We start from the raw sequence: 13,002 nt of genomic DNA, 5'->3' as shown, positions 1-13,002 counted from the left end.
CAGCAGTGCAGACCAATTTTATGCAGCGTGCGGCGTATGGTCTTAGCAGGGACAGGCTGACCCCACCCCTTCAACCTCTGCAGCAATGCTGGCAGCACTCATACGTCTATTTTCCAAAAACAACCTCTGGATATGGACGCTGAACACGTGCATGGAACTTCTTTGGCCGACTATGGCGAGGCCTGTTTTGAGTGGAACCTGTCCTGTTAAACCACTGTATGGTCATGGCCACCATGCTGCAGCTCAGTTTCAGGGTCTTGTCGATCCTCTTATAGACTAGGCCATCTTTATGTAGAGCAGCAATTATTTTTTCAGATCCTCAGAGTTCTTTGCCATGAGGTGCCATGTTCAACTTTCAGTGACCAGTATGAAAGAGTGAGATCGATAACACCACATTGAACACACCTGAGAGCTTGTAATACTAACTAGTCACATGACACCGGGGGAGGAAAAATGGCTAATTGGGCCCAAATTTGGACATTTTCAATTAGGGGTGTACTCACTTTGTTGCCAGTGGTTTAGACATTAATGGTTGTGTGTCGAGTTATTTTGAGGGGATAGCAAATTTACACAAGCTGTACGCTCACTACTTTATATTGTAGCAAGTGTAATTTCTTCAGTGTTGTCACATGAAAAAATATAATAAATTTGGGTGTACACACTTTTGGGAGATACATACATATACAATATGCGAGATTATATATGTATAGATATATATTGTGTAGCAAAGTCCTGAGGCCTAATGATGACCTCCAGAGTTAGGGACAGCCGACATCCTTCAGTGTAGAGTGGGTTACAAGGCATGATGGGTGTAATGTAAGATGAAAATGGTGGGCGCCAGACACTTTTTTTCAAATATAATTTTATTAAGCACCAATAAAGGGTAAGACCCTAAAATTACAACAGTGATATGAATACAGTTGTGGCTGTTAACATATTCAATATATAATAACAGTGAATACATTGCATTATCCAAATTCTGGATGGTATAAAAAAAAAAAATAGGGCATAGATTAACCAAACTACCATTGTAAAAGATATTCTTAATCTGACTATTGTATCATCGCCATGGGGTAATGGGGTCTTTCGTTTTTCCCTTTTTTCCTTAATAGTATCCAAAGACATGGTATGGACAGGAAGAAAATGGAAAACAGAATACGGGGGGGGGGGGGGGGGGGAGCAGAGAAGGGGACAGCCATGGTGTTAGACCATAGCAGAAGTTTATTAGTAATCTATGATCCTAAAAGAGTTTTCCCTTCGTCAGAGAGAATAAAGATGTTCCAAGGCCTTGTAGGCCTTAGCCAGGATTTTTGTGAGATGTAGCAGAAAGAATGCCGCATCATCTGGAATCTTGTAATTTGTGAATTTATGAATTATGCAGTGGACTTCTCCCCAGAAATTCCCTAGTTTTGGACAGGGCCAGAAGATGTGGAGCAGTGACCCCTCATCCTCTCTACAGCGCCAGCTGAAGTGGTGGCATAACACTTGTGCAGTCTAGAGTTGTGAGGTACCACCTGGTTAAAATTTTGAAATTTGTTGCTTGAATTTTGGTGCATATCGATTACTTAATTTCAAAGCTGATAACGTACTGTTTTTGTGTCTCAGAGAATTTGCGGTTGAGGTCTGTCTTCCATCTCCCCAGGCAGAATAAATGTGATTGTTCTGAGGGCCTGTTCAGTAGGGAGTACCTTTTGGAGAGTATTTGGGGTAAGAGCTTTGTTCCTGAGCAATACTCTTCAAAGGTCATCAGCTGATGAGAAAAGTTCTGAGGATTAGGGATAGAATGTAGAAAAGTGATGAAGTTGTGCTGCTTTCCAGAATGGCAGTTGGTAGGGATCCGTTAGGTTAATCAGCTCCTGGATGGAAGGCCATCTTCCCATAGTGACGAACCTAAAGGCCTGTTCATAGCCCCAGTCCCGTAAAAGAGAGTAATGTCTGCAGGTTGAAGGGCTGGTGTGAATCTTGGATGTCCAAGTATTGGGTACAGTGGTTAATCTTCCGTCGAGAGGGAGGTTTGTAAGGCAATGTGGGAGCTTTGTCTTAGGGTAGTCCCCATCAGCAGGTGGGATTTCATCTCTGGTGGCAGAGAGTTATAGCACCATAGCACGCTCTTCAGAGGTATTTTAATTTGGATTTTGCGTTAAGTCGCCAATCAAGTACTCGGCCCAGATGGGTAGCCTGATAGAATTTTTGGATTTCTGGCAATGCCAGACCTTAGTTCTGTTTTGGTAGTGACATTTTGGTCCGGAGGAGGCAAGGTTTTTTGTGAGCCTGAACAAAGCAGGTGAAAAGTGCTTGTACTCGCTTAAAAAAAAAAAAAAAAAAAAAAAAAAAAAAAAAAAGGGACGGCAGAATCTGAATGGGTAGAGTTTGGAACAAGTAAAGGTACTTTGGAAGGATGCACATTTTTGTGAGATAACATCTGCCAAACCATGAGTGTATTCCTTTATGCCAGTTCTCTAGGAGAACACAGGTTTAGTTTAATAGAGGTGGAAAGTTGAGATCGTATGTATGTGACAGGTCGGACGGAATGCATGCGCCTAGATATTTTAGGGCAGAATTTGTCCATTTAAAATGGAGGTTTAATTGCATGGGTAACCTGGTATGGGGGGGGGGGGTGCAAGGGGATTACAACTCCCAATTTCTGAGATTTGGAGAAGCTGATCTTCAGGTTTGAAAGGGTGCTGTATATGTCGAATGCCCGAAGGAGGTTTGGTAGTGAAATCGTGGGGTTTGTTAAGGAGAAAAGTAAATCATCTACATAGGCTGATATTTTACACTGGGAATTACCTACTAGTAGTCCTTGTATGTCTGGGTTCAGTCTGATATTAACGGTTCTAAAAGACAAGGAACGGTTCTAAAAGACAAGCCAAAAAGAAGGGGCGATAAAGGGAACCCTTGCCTTGCTCCACTCCCAATGGAGAAGGGGGCAGAAAGTAGGCCATTTGCTTTTACTTGAGCTGTTGGATTAGAGTAAATCCCACTTATCCAGCCAAGCATTCCTTCCAAGGCCGATGTGTCGGAGTACTGAGAACATGAAGTTCCAGTTCACTTGATCAAATGTTTTTTCTGCATCGTTACTTAAGACACATGGGGGTCCCTTAGAGGTCGCTACATGGAGGTAGTTAAGGACTTTGATGGTGTTGTCTCTTGCCTCCCTAGTGGGGATAAAGCCCACCTGATCTAAAAGTACTAATTTCTGGAGGTGCCGAGCTAGGCGGGTCGCTAAGATCTTAGAGAACTGTTTCAAGTCAATATTTAAGAGTGAGATGGGTCAGTGGTAGAGATTATTGGTTGGAAATGCGAACGTGACACTCTGCTGGTAAGGGTAACGGTGCAAGAGCCCGCAGTAGCCCCGCCGGATGCGTGCCGTGAGCCCCCAGACACGCAGACTCGAAGAGATTGGCTCTCGGTGACCAGCAATTGAGAAAGAAGCACGGTAGACGCGGGTTACGGAATGGCTGAGTGGCAGGCGGCATTGCACACCCCATACAGGAACCGCCGGGAGCCGTTGGAATATCCGAGGTCCGCCCAATTCGATCGGGTAAGAAGCCCTTTGTGTTTCGTGGCAACAACAAAACCATTGACTACCTCCTATGAGCTCATACTACACCCCCACCTGAATATCAATTCCATAAATCTATAAAGGACTGTCAAAATTAGAGATTGTGGATGGAGGTTGCACTATAGGTTTGAACTTAAACAGATCAATGGCTTAACAGAGACTTGTTTGAAATATCAAGGCAGATACAAGTGTACGTATTATGTGAAGAGACCTTCATAGGGGTGAAATACCGATATTTTTTAATCCCCAAGTTTAAGGTATTGAGCTGGCATCATTTTGTAACTAATGGAAGGTTCTACCTGTGATAACCAATTTGGCTGAACTACAAGAGCCAGTAGTGTTCTATGTGCTTTGTGTATTATCCTCCACTGATGCAGGATGATGGGACTATGAGAATTTCCTTTTTATTTTCTGTTTTCCTCCTGAAGGTTAATTACATGTGCTTTTAGCCCAAGGACATCAGGTGGAGGTATAAGAGATATCTCTCTCCCACTAGGGGGGGCGATAAGAGGAAAACGCTGCGATACATAGAATCAGGAAGCCTAAATAACTATGAAGGGTTGTCCCCAGAGAGGGACGGACCCCAAGAGTGCACGAGAGAATTTAAACACCAGCTCAATTCAGAAATACCTTAAGGACGGCAATTTAAAGAGCTCAGGAATGGGAAAAAAAAGAAGGAATTGGAGAAGCAAAGGGTATAACAGGAAAACAAATCCAGGGAGGAAACAGGCTTAGAGGGGTCATGTGCACTAAACGAGCCTGTTGAACAAGGGGATATGGCACAAATCCCCACAAAAATAGAAGTGATGGAAATGTTTAGCAATTTAGAAACTTCAATTAAATCAGAAATTAACAGCGCAAGGATGGATATGGCCCATTTGCTAAGGAGGATACTACTGGAAAACAAGTGCAAGAAATAATGGGACTTAAATCTCAAGTGGAGGCTCTGCAAATTAACCAGAAATATCCTATAAAAGTTGGAAGCGCAGGAAAACCAAAGTAGACGCCAAAACCTACGCATCAGATCCCTTCCTGAACAGCAAGGGGAGGATTTGACGCAAAAAATGAAAAAGATATTTAACCCTATCTTAGGTAGAGTAGGAGAGGCTCTAAAAATAGACCGAGTCCATAGGATCAGGAAACCTCTGGGGTTGAGAGAAGGGATACCTCGAGATGTTATTGTTAAGTTTTATGCTTATGAGCATAAAAATAAGATTTGGAGCAAACTTAGAGGAATACCCCCACTACAATTTGAAGGAACTGAGATTCAAGTTTTTTCCGATTTGTCAGCAGAGACACTCACTCGGAGACGAAAATTGAAACCCCTCTTAGACTCTTTGAGGGCGGCAAATTTAAAATATAGTTGGGGTTTCCCGCCATCGCCATTAGTTTATAAAAAAGGGAGGACAGCCTGATTGAGGTTTCTAGACTATCTACAAGAGTTTTGTAAAAATATTTGGACATTCCAGTCCCTAGCATTCTATGAGCGGATAAGGCAGTACAAGTTCCCTGGATAAACTTAATATAAAAATCAAGATAGAATTAAATTTTTTGACATATAATGTCAAGGGACTTAATTCCCCGATTAAGAGACTTAAGATCCTCAGAGAAATTAAACAATGACAGGTCGATGTGTTTTTTTATTTTTATTTTTTCTACAAGAGACTCATCTTACGCAGGAAACCAATATAAAAATATAGTCAAAAGACTTCCCCACTTGGTACTATAGTGACTCCCCCATAAGGGGAGCAAAGGGGGTGGCAGTCGGGTTCTCGAAGGAAATAAAATTCAAGGTACTAGACAGAGTGTCCGACCCGGAGAGAAGACATATACCCTGGCCAACCTCTACTGCCCAAATAAAAACCCGACAAGATTTTTGAAGCACGTGCTGAACCAGTTGGAGGGTTTTAAGGCAGGAGAGTTTATCCTAGCGGGGGACTTTAACTTCGGCCTGGACCCTATGATGGATAGTACGTCCCGTGCGCAGGGGACGAGTAAAGTTCAATTAAAAGAGATAAAACTCAAACTGCATCAATGTCAACTGATATATATTTGGAGGGTAAAACATGCTAAGTCTAAAGATTATACCTTCTTCTCCCCTGTGCACGGGACTTACTCAAGATTAGACTATATTTTCATAGAATGCTGGATCAAGTGTGGGAAGTAAAGATCGAAACAATGTCATTATCAGATCATGCCCCGGTATTTATGAAGATGAGGATTCCGGGGACTCAAAGAGCATAGTTTACATGGCGGTTAAACAAAAGTCTGCTACAGGAAGAGGGGACAGCTGAAGTACAGAAATAAATTGGAGTTTTAATTTCTTGTATAATGATGCAGGGGAAATCTCGGCAGCCTCCCTATGGGAAGCACATAAGGTATACATTACAGGGATTCTCCTCTCCATAGGGGCAAGAAAAAAGAAAAGGGAAAAAACATTAAGAATCCCACAGAATAATTTTTTAGACTAGAACAAGAACATTAAAACCATAGGGGTCATCAATAGGAGTTTTTTCATGCATTGGTAAATAAAAGAGAAGAGCTTAATGACATTTTGGAGCAAGATTCTAGGAAGGAGATTAATAGAATTTTACGAGATAAGTACGGTATCATTGGGGAGATAAATCAAGTAAACATGTGTCCAGGTTGGTGAAAAAGAAAAGGGAGGATAACTTAATCAAATTAGAGGAAGGAAAACTCTCAAAATAATTTCATTTCTTGGACAAAAGACATTAAAGTACCTAGGAGTAAGGTTAACTGATACCTTGGAGGAAAACCTATCTGTTAACTTATATACCTTTATTAGACGATATAAGAGGAAAAACGATCAAAAAGTGACAACTAGCCCCCTGTCGTGGTTTGGGCGAATAAATTAGATAAAAATGATAGCTCCTAAAATCCTCTACAAATTTCAGATGCTCCCCATATCAATCCCGCAATCATTTTCTAGAACTTAAACCACTTAACAGCGGGCCCATAGCCGAATGACGGCTACAGGGCGGTTGTTGAACTCTGAGAGGCCGTCATATGATGTCCTCCCAGAATTTCGGGTGCGCATCCGTGACCACCGGGTCCATAGGACCCGGCGCATCACGGATCACGGTACACGGCCTCTCATCGCGGCCATTTACCATGTGATCACTCCGTCAAATGACAGAGTGATCACTTGTAAACAAACCCTCCCCTCTCTGTACCGATTGGTACAGCGGAGGGGGAAGAGATCGGTGTCAGCAGCGCTGTGGGTTGGATCTGCAGTGCCCACAGTGCTGCTCACTGAAAATTAACCCCTCAATTCCCTGCCATTTTTTCTATTTTTTTATTTTATTTCAGGCTTCCTAGCCTAGAGGTGAGATATGGGGTCTTATTGACCCCATATCTCACTGTAAAGAGGACCTTTCATGCCATATTCCTATTACAAGGGATGTTTACATTCCTTGTAATAGGAATAAAAAGTGATCAAAATTTATTTCTGTGGAAAAAAATGTCAAACTAAAATAAAGTAAAATTAACAATAAAAAAAATAAAAAATTATTGCGCCCCTGTCCCCATGTGCGCCCATGCAGAAGCGAACGCATACGTAAGTCCCACCCACATATGAAAACGGTGTTCAAACCACACATGTGAGATATCACTGCCAATGTTAGAGCGAGAGCAATAATTCTGGCCCTAGACCTCCTCTAACTCAAAACATGTAACCAGTAAAAAAATTAAAAACGTCCCCTATGGGGATTTTTAAGTAGCGACGTTTGGCGCCATTCCACGAGCGTGTGCAAATTTGAAGAGTGACATGTTAGATATCTATTTACTCAGCGTAACTTCATCTTTCACATTATGCAAAAACATTGGGCTAACTTTACTGTTTTTTTTTTTATTTTTTTAGCACAAAACCGTTTTCCAAAAAAACACGGTCGAAAAATTGCTGCGCAAATACCGTGCGTGATAAAAAGTTGCAAGGACCACCATTGTATTCTCTAGGGCTAAAAAAACAAATATAATGTTTTGGGGTTCTATGTAATTTTCTAGCAAATAAATTATGATTTTTACATGTAGGAGAGAAATGTCAGAATTGGCCTGGGTGCTCCCAGCATGTTGGGCCTCTATATGTGGCCACGCTGTGTAAAAGTCTCACACATGTGGTATCGCCATACTCGGGAGTAATAGCAGAATGTGTTTTGGGGTGTAATTAGTGGTATGCATATGCTGTGTGTGAGAAATAACCTCATAATATGACAATTTTGTGAAAAAAAAAAGGGAAAAAAAAAAAAATCTTGATTTTTCAAAGAATTGTAGGAAAAAATTACAATTTTAAAAAACTCATCAAGCCTCTTACTAAATACCTTGGAATGTCTTCTTTCCAAAAAGGGGTATTTGGGGGGTATTTGTACTTTTATGGCATGTTAGGGTCTCAAGAAATGAGATAGGCCATCAGTCCTTCAGGTGTGATCAATTTTCAGATATTGGCACCAAAGCTTGTGGACTCTATAACTTTCACAAAGACCAAATAATATACACCAATTTGTACTTATTTTTACCAAAAATATGTAGTAGTATAAATTTTGGCCAAAATGTATGAAGAAAAATTACTAATCTGCTAAATTTTATAACCAAAACGAATAATTTTTTTTTTTTTCTTTTACAGAATTTTCGGTCTTTTTTTCTTTCATAGCACAAAAAATTAAAAACCCAGCGGTGATTAAATACCACCAAAAGAAAGCTCTTTGTGTGAAAAAAAAAAATGACAAAAATTTCATATGGGTACAGTGTTGCATGACTGAGTAATTGTCATTCAAAATGTGAGAGCACCGAAAGCTGAAAATTGGTCTGGTTATTAAGGGTGTTTAAGTGCCCAGTGGTAAAGTGGTTAAAGGGTATAATATCTTGCTTTATATGGCGCAATAAGGAAAAAATAAAAAAAGTGTCCTGATGTTCATTAGGGGCATATAATGTTGCTACAGTAATTTGCACTTCACCTATAAGTCCCTTGTTAAACACAAAGCATCTGATCTTGGATAACAGCTTGGCATTGCCATGGTAGGTTACTGGATAGTAGTATAGACACCCCTTTGGTTATGGCTGCAGGGTTAGTGTCAAGGGGGGGGGGGGGGAAGTATCTTTTTTTGAGAATTGGAAGTTTATCATTTTTAAAATGAGTTTCCTGTATAAAGGCCACATCAGCCTGAGAACTCCTTAGCTCATTTAATAGCATGCATCTTTTTTCAGTTATATTCAGACCTTTTGCATTTAATGACACCACTTTTATGAAATACATTGCCATGTTATCAAGGGGAGAGGGGGAGGGGGGGAGGGGGGTGGATGGGAAGGAGAAGGAGGATGGAGATCACAGAGAAGGAGGGTGGAGAGGCAAAGTGAGTGGTGCTGGAGAGGGAGGTTAGAGGGGAGGAAGAGGAAAAGTTATCTAGGTGGAAGAGGGGGGTTAAAAAGAGAATACAGCTCAGAACAGAACGTCCTGAACTAACTAAATATGCAAGTAATAAACTTATTATATCATAGCACGACCGGTAATCCAGCAGTGTACGCTAGCCTACTTGGGGGAAGGGATAGTCAGTGGCCCATAAGAGAGGACCTGACCCTTCCATCCACCCCAGTAGAAACAGAAGTGTAAAACGAAGCAAAGTAAATACTGATAACATGAAGAACTCAAACCTTATTCAAAAAGCCAAATGCATGAGATAAACCTATAACGTCATCGGGTCACCCTGCACTAGGGAGGGTTACCTACAGGGTGCAGCGTGTCACCCGAGAGCTGCACTTCAACTAGCAGAGTCTATTTAATCCCCAAAGTTTGGCATTTAGCTCTTGTGGCGTTTTCCAACAATCTGAAGCTCACTGCTCGGGGACCATTTTATCTACCCATAGGTTTAGTTGGATTTATATGACTCTGTGGTACTCGAGGCTCCTTAGGTGTATCGAGTGTCCCCTCAATTTATGCTCAGGAGCATAAGACCGTCCCGTCCCGTCCCCCTCAAAACAAAAAAAGTGCTGGGAGGCAGGGACAACCAAGCTGTTTCTGCACCAATTGGCCTCTAAGCCCCCCCCCCCCCCCAGTCCCATTTAGGATCCAGAGGAGATGAGCTCCAAGTCAAGTGGGTCATACGCCCATCGTCCCCACCTGCCACTCGCAGCCCCCGTATCAACTTGTATACAGGCCCATCCCACCATTCCCTTTCTTGGGAGATGACCCCCGAAAGGGATGTTGGAGCACCCCCTCCATGGTAGCCCCCACGGTGTAATAATAAACTCCACTCAATGTGCATCATAATAACAAGCCGACACATTGCATAGTATTGTGCAAGTTAAACCTTAAAGAGTAGTGGCAGTGTTCAAGCACAGACAGGAAAGTTAAGGCTGCACATATCCAGGCACAGTGCTGGGGTAGTTCCATTCAGCCCATTGAGGTATGGGAGACGTCTGAAGATGGCAGGTGTGTGAAGGGGGATGCTTCTTCGCAACTAATACATCAGGGGTCAGGGTTTCTATGCCCAATACAGGCCAGTAGCTGGTATGGCATCACCTTCCATGGTTATGGAGTGAGCAGCAAAAACTCGCTCAATGAGAAGGTGGGGTCAGGGCAATCATGCCACGCTTTGGAGCCGGGGAGGTGACAGTGCGCCACGGGTGAGAACTAGCCTTGCATCAAACAAACAAAAACAAAATTCAACAGTTCAGTGTCAGTTCAAGAGCTGAAAGTTAAGTGTTGTAAAGGGGCTCAACTAGGCACAGAGGGTTACATGGAGAGGGTAAATGGCACAGAGTATGTGTCAATGCGGAATATGTTGGCTGCAGCAAATGGTTACTCACGCCTCCCTGGTCACGGAATGAGAGCCAGCCAGTCCGGGACCACGATCGGCTCCGCTGCCAGGAAGACAAAGAGGGCTGGTAAGGATTCTGGCAAGTGAAGGAAGAAGGAGCGTTGGTTTTTCCAGAAGGTGAGCGATAGTGGGAAGCCCATCGGTATGTGACCTCCAGGCTTTTGGCTAGGTCTAGGAGCGGTTTCAGAAGGGCTCGGACTTGCAGCGTTGCCCTGGAGAGGTGTGGCAGGATCTCGACCGCTGCGCCGTCAAATTCCAAGTCCCCTGCTTCCCATGATTTGCGTGCTATGTCCTTAGGAGCATAGTGATGCAGTCGGCAAATCACATCTCGGGGTCTGGAGGGGTTGTTCAACCGGGGGCCCAGGGCTCTGTGTATCCAGTCAAATTCCATCCGATCTGGGAGTAGTTCACCTACTACACTCTTGAATGTATCTGTACTCGGGGCTGCTAGGTTTGCTGGGCCCGTAGCTTCTGGTAGGCCACGGAGCCACAGATTGTTCCTCCAGGTCCAGTCCTCCATCTCCTCCATGTGCAGCTGTAGATCCACCACTGCTGCTTTGAAGTGCCTCTAGAGCTGACACTCTCTGGTCTATTGTGGACACAGAAGCCTCCCCTGCCGTGAGTCTGGTGGCCAGGTTCTGGAACGCTTGCTTGACGGTGCAGATTTCCTTCCTGTGAGCTGCTTCCACGCACCCCACCAGGGCCTCAAAGATGGCTTTCGCTGGCAGATCTTGGAGAATAGGTTTCAGTTCTGCGTCTGCTCTGTAAGTCAGGGGTAGGTGCGGTGAGAGTTCCTTGGGTCTGTCGATGGAGCAGGCAGGGTGTTGGGGTAGATCTCCAGGCTTAGGGACCCTGTAGGGGAGGCAGGAGAAGCAGGCGGGTCGAGGCCCAAAGAGTGTGGTGCATGTGTGTCCGCCATGTTGAATTCTGGGGCGTTAGACTGGGAAAGTTGCAAAAACTGCCGAATCTCATCTGGAGATGGGACAACTTGTGTCGAATTTGTGGTCTTCTTGTTCCGTTTAGCTGTACGCTTCTTGGATGGGAGAATTATGTGAGAAATGGGAGGTACGCAAGTTGGGGTAGATAGGAAACGGTCAGGAGCTCAGCTCGTGCACGTCTCTACTCGGCCATGTCCAGACCATGCCCCCTGCCAGAAACTTTTTGAATGCAAAGAGATTTATCGTCTCAAACAGAACTGTAGGAGAGAGGGTTAGGGCCAGGACACCCTTAGGTAGATGCAAAGATAATTAGCAGAGGATGTCTATAGGTAGACAGCTATACAGGTGAAATCCTCCAGCCAGACACCACTTCTATATGAGGACCGCTGTCTCCTATGGCAAAAATCTTGTAGCTGTTACGAACGGTAAAGGTATTCAACTATCTACAACACAAATAGTTCTCTTTACCCCACATTCACTCACTGTGGGTCTTCACTCAATGAGCTCCCAGTCTCTCACTCGACTTCAGATCCCCTGAGCTCTTTCACTGCAGCACTCAGTATCTTCCTCAAGCGTCACCCCCTCTTCACTGTTGGGTCCCTGGCTTGGCACTCACAGATACTCTTCAAGCTGCACCCCTGCTGACAGGTTAGATACCTGGCTTGGCACTCCACAAGAGTTACTTCTGCTGTCCCGCAGGCAACTTGGAACTTGCTGAAGTTTTTCCAGTTCTTCACCATCCCTGGCTGGCAATAAGTCTGCTCTGTTACTGGCTTCATCTTACTCACAATGGTCTCTGGTGGCAAGGTGGATGGCCCCTTAGTGGCGACAGCTTTCCTTCTACCCTTGACCATGACTGGTTCCCCGGCCGGCATGACTGCTGCTTCTGGTTTGACTACAAGGCCGCAGTCCCAAACCTATCCTGCTTCTCGATAGGCCCTCAGACAGCCTAGCAGCTAGATGTCCCCAGGATAGGCCTTAGGTTTTGGTGAAATCAAATGACCTCCTAACAATTGGCCAAGGCAACTAATCGCTTGGCAAATAAATTTAATAGCAACCCCGCCTAAACATCCGGGTACTACATATGTATGTACATACACACATACATATATGAAAAACACATGCGAACATCAATTTTATACCACATTTACACTTGGGGACAGTAAAAATTGGTGTTGAAACAGTTTGTGCCCCTGACTGCCCACCTTAAGCTTACATGAGGGCCAGAGGGGATGGTACATATGTTGTGGCCGTGATGCTTTTCAGCCACCAAAAAAATAAAAAATAAAAATAGGTAAGAAGGATGCAAGGATATGCAGTAGCCCCACCAAACTCAACCTGTTCAAGTGAATAGGGCCACAACGCAATTGCAAGTAATTTAGCATGGTGATGTGGACTTTCAGAGGTTAAAAAAGGAATCCAGGCGGTGACATATCTTCTCCCAGCCTCCTGTCAACTGCCTTCTGAAATTCATTCCACTGCAGATAACTTTTCAGAGGTCAACGCAAGGGTAAAAGATCCCCACCAATACACTCAAAAACTGTAAACAAGAACCAAATAATAAAGCTCACACCAAACCCATATAATCTTGCCAGTATAAGTTGTCGATCACAGAAAAAGTGGGCTTGTGAATTTCCCTGAAAATTTGATTCAGGAAGACAGGTGGGCT

The 13,002-nt window shown here is 43.7% G+C and overlaps 1 protein-coding gene across 1 annotated transcript in view; it reads right to left on the bottom strand.

Annotated features, from left to right (window-relative positions):
- Nucleotides 1-13,002, bottom strand: part of LOC143988993 (cytochrome P450 2A4-like) — a 126,758-nt gene that overhangs the window by 18,281 nt on the left and 95,475 nt on the right. The gene's annotated exons all lie outside the window — the stretch shown is intronic.

The sequence above is a fragment of the Lithobates pipiens genome, unplaced genomic scaffold (assembly GCF_037356315.1).
Source record: "Lithobates pipiens isolate NorthernLeopardFrog02 unplaced genomic scaffold, aLitPip1_a1.2 Scaffold_18, whole genome shotgun sequence".
NCBI lineage: Eukaryota > Metazoa > Chordata > Amphibia > Anura > Ranidae > Lithobates > Lithobates pipiens.
This window is presented reverse-complemented; position numbering and strand designations above follow the sequence as displayed.